Here is a 4,772-nt window from a genome sequence, read left to right as displayed (position 1 = left end):
ATTGTGAGCGAAGTAAGGAGAGGGGTCAGCAAAACTGCTACCATGGACTTCCGGAGAGCAGACTTTGGCCCGTTCAGGCCACTGGTTGAAAGAGTCCCTTGGGAGACAGTCCTGAAGGACAAAGGGGTCCAGGAAGGCTGGACAGTCTTTAAGAAAGAAACCTTAAAGGCGCAGGAGCAAACGGTCTCCCTGTGCTGTAAGAAGAGCTGGTGGGGAAGGCGACTGGCCTGGCTCAACAGGGAGATTTTGCTGGGAATCAGGGAAAAGAGGAGAGTTTATCACCTCTGGAAGAAGGGGCAGGCAACTCACGAAGAGTACAAGGATCTCGTTAGGTCACGCAGGGACAAAATTAGAAAGGCAAAAGCCCAGCTAGAGCTCAATCTGGCCACAATTGTAAAGGATAATATAAATGCTTCTACAAATATATTAACAACAAAAAGAGAGGCAAGGAGAATCTCCATCCCTTACTGGATATGGTGGGGAACATTGTCTCCACGGACAAGGACAAGGTTGAGGTACTTACTGCCTTCTTTGCCTCAGTCTTTAATAGCCAGGCCAGGTATCCGCAGGGTATTCAGCCCCCTGAGCTGGAAGATGGGGATGGAGAGCACAATAACCCACCCATAATCCATGAGGAAGCAGTTAAGGACATGTTAAACCACCTGGACACCCACAAGTCTATGGGGCCTGATGGGATCCACCCGAGAGTACTGAGGGAGCTGGCGGAGGAGCTTGCCAATCCACTCTCCATCATTTATCAGCAGTCCTGGTTAATAGGGGAGATCCCAGAAGACTGGAGACTTGCCAATGTGACGTCCATCTACAAGAAAGGCCAGAAGGGGGATCCTGGGAACTACAGGCCTATCAGTCCGACCTCCGTACCGGGGAAGATCATGGAGCGGTGTGTCTTGGGAGTGCTCACAGGGCATGTGCAGGACAATCAAGGGATCAGGCCCAGCCAGCATGGGTTCATGAAAGACAGGTCCCGCTTGACCAACCTGATCTCCTTCTATGACCAGGTGACCCACCTAGTGGATGAGGGAAATGCTGTGGATGTTGTCTACCTGGACTTTAGGAAAGCTTTTGACAGCATCTCCCACAGCATTCTCCTGGAGAAGGTGGTGGCTCGTGGCTTGGACCAGTTAACTCTTCGCTGGGTGAGGAACTGGCTGGATGGCCAAGCCCAGAGAGTTGTGGTGAACGGCGTTAAATCCGGCTGGTGGCCGGTCACAAGCGGTGTTCCCCAGGGCTCGGTTCTGGGGCCGGTCTTGTTCAATATCTTTATTGATGATCTGGATGAGGGGATCGAGTGCTCCCTCAGTAAGTTTGCAGATGACACCAAACTGGGTGGGAGGGTTGGTCTGCTGGAGGGTAGGAGGGCTCTGCAGAGGGATCTGGACAGGCTGGATCGATGGGCAGAGGTCAACTGTATGAGGTTTAATAAGGCCAAATGACAGGTCCTGCACTTCAGCCACAACAACCCCATGCAACGCTACAGGCTTGGGGAGGAGTGGCTGGAGAGCTGCCCAGAGGAAAAGGACCTGGGGGTGCTGGCTGACAGCTGGCTGAATATGAGCCGGCAGTGTGCCCAGGTGGCCAAGAAGGCCAACAGCGTCCTGGCCTGTATCAGAAATAGTGTGGCCAGCAGGAGTAGGCAAGTGATTGTGCCCCTGTACTCGGCACTGGTGAGGCCCCAACTTGAATCCTGTGTTCAGTTTTGGGCCCCTCACTACAAGAAGGATGCTGAGGTGCTGGAGCGTGTCCAGAGAAGGGCAACAAAGCTGGTGAGGGGTCTGGAGCACAAGTCTTATGAGGAGTGGCTGAGGGAACTGGGGTTGTTCAGTCTGGAGAAGAGAAGACTGAAGGGAGACCTTATTGCTCTCTACAACTACCTGAAAGGGGGTTGTGGCGACGAGGGTGTTGGTCTCTTCTCCCAACTAACCAGCGATAGGATGAGAGGAAATGGTCTCAAGCTACGCCAAGGGAGGTTTAGATTGGATATTAGGAAAAATTTCTTCACCGAGGGGGTGGTCAAGCATTGGAACAGGCTGCCCAGGGAGGTGGTGGAGTCACCATCTCTGGAAGTGTTCAAAAAACGTGTGGATGTGGCGCTTCAGGACATGGTTTAGGGAACATGGTGGCGCTGGATTAATGGTTGGACTTGATGATCTTGAAGGTCCTTTCCAGCCTTAATGATTCTGTGATTCTGTGATTATAAATGTAAAATACACAACGGGAAAAAGTAGGTCAAATCTGGGAGAACTGTAAAAAAAAATCCCACTTGTTACAATCACTATATGTCAAGACAAAATAAACCGCAGTGCTTATTAGGTGCTTGATTCTGTGAATTGCCAGTGGCTTCCTGGGAGATGCTAAACACCAGGAGAATCCATAAACTGCAAAATCCAAGTATAAACTGAAGTTCACAATTTTAAGGAATTTGAGATGGGTACAACAAATTTCCTCAGGATTCACCCAGTGTACTTAAGATATCCCATTTCTGTTTGGTGTCAGAGTATGCAGTATCAACAATGCTTGCAAATATTACAGCATTTAGTACACAGGACACATTTCCAAGCGAGTTAGCTTAGGTAAGCCTCCCCCCAGCCCAACACCAAGACAGCTGAACTTACTATATAAAGGGTATCGCTTTGATCAAATTAAGACATCAGAAGCAGATTAGCCTTTATAAATGAAATGACATTAAACAAAAGCTGTCATTACTGTCATTAAAAATTTTGAGCGAATAGAGATGTCAGAGAAACATAACAAAGACCACAAGTAGAAAAAAATCTTGTCTCTGAAACCATGACAATTAACTGTGGAAAGAACTTGATATAGTAAATACTGACATTATAAATTATGACAGAGCACCTTCTCTGACAGACATTTTAGCTTTCAGAAATCAGGCAGAAGTAGGAGAGATGAGGTGCTAAAGAAAAGGAGATACCAGAATGATGTGAAAGTGAGGGAAATCTGTTATTTTTTCACAAATATTTGTTTTCCTTCCTATTAGCTATGCTGCTACTGCATACAGTGGAAAAAAAAAAGGAAATATGATAAAGAAACTCTCAGAGTTCCTCCCAGAGTAAGGACAGTTCATCAGAAACCAAACCCGTCTGTGGGTGTAAGTCAACTGAACTGCAATCAACGCAATAGAGCAGCACCAAGTTACACCACCAGAGCGCAAATTATCTCCTGGTTTTTGTAACTTAGATGGTATAAATGATTACATTTTAAACAGTTCCTCAGCTGGCTTGGTCTTGCTAGTATAAATCAGTTATTATATCAGAAAATAAGTTTTGTCGCAGGTTCTGACAGCTACTTCCTTCCATTATCTAAAAAAAGGTTTACTGAATTAAATAATTCAGTGACACTGTCAAAGTCCAATCCCTACAAACCTTCTATGAAAGGAATCTTGTCGTTTTTATATAATACATGTAACAACTACCAGCAGTAGGAAGATGAAACTCACCCCCTCATTCTAACTTGTTGCATGACTGAATTGTCTGATTCAATTTAACAATGAGAAAATGGTGAAAAATCATCTCTGCTGACAGGATTGCTATAATATAGCACAAACCAAGCACATGAAACTTTCCAGATGGACAGAAGCTGCAGGTTTTTTGGCTGGGTGGTGGTGGATCTCAAAGTATGGACATGTTGCCATAAAGCTGGAGAAGGACACCAGCAGAACAGATTTCTTTACACAGCTATGAGATTTACTCCTTTGGCATTATAGCAATAATCCTCCTATACCTTAGTAAATGAAATAAAACTATTGATTTCTAGTATTTTCTTATTCTTGTGAAAGCTTTTTACAAAAGTGACATCACCGTGTGGTAATATTCCTTTAGCCAAGTCTGAATGTGTGGTTTACACTTCAAAAATGAGGGAAAGTATGTGAAAGATGATGTTGAACTTCCATGATGAAGTATTTTAGGACCTTATTTGGGAAAACGTTCAGCCTGGCAATAAATTCATCCTTAACTTGAAGTGTTCCTTAACTCTCATTAAAATCAGTGGACTTCCTAAGCATATGCTTGAACTGGGCTAGAAAACAGAATGTGTTGAAAAAGCAACACCCCACAGATCCAAATGGCACACTTACATATTACACAGGTGTTTTGAGTTTGAGTACGTAGCAAATCCACAGGGAGGGATTCTCTCTCCCCACCTCAAGCCAACAGTGGTTGTGATCAGACAGAGCACTCTGCCTGCCTGTGATGAGATTTGCCATCAGTGCAAAGCAGCCAAACAGAAGCTCATTTGTCAACAGTCTACTTGTGAGAAAGTGGTTTTGTGTAAAAGAGAAATCCAAATTAATAGGGTCTCTGCAGCCTCCTCTCTCCTTTCTGTAAATATGTTCATCCCCTGCAACTCACAGGCTATCACAGAATGAAGGAAGTAGGGTTTTGTGGTAATCTCTTATTAAAATATTGGCAACTGTAGCAACATATACCATACTCGAGGGAGGTAATCTCTCATGGCCCCTCCAAGGGGCCTATCTTCTATTTGCCTTCACTTCTTCTGTGCTGTTGTAGTATTTAAGGGCCCATCTGCCCATCTGATGCAAACTGTAATTTCTCTCACGGAAACTTATGGGTTTTCACCCATTGAGGCTTTAGCCTTAAAAAGTCAGATCATGAACTTGCAAACAAGGGGAAGTGAAGACTTGGAAAGGAAGCTCAGCCACAGAAACTGTCCTGAAGGCACTCTGATATGATACATATAAGGCAAGTTCAAAACCAATTGCCTATCTCCCAGAGACA

Source organism: Phaethon aethereus, assembly GCF_964289735.1.
Source record: "Phaethon aethereus genome assembly, chromosome: 2".
NCBI classification, from domain to species: domain Eukaryota; kingdom Metazoa; phylum Chordata; class Aves; order Phaethontiformes; family Phaethontidae; genus Phaethon; species Phaethon aethereus.
Note: the sequence above shows the minus strand (reverse complement) of the source record.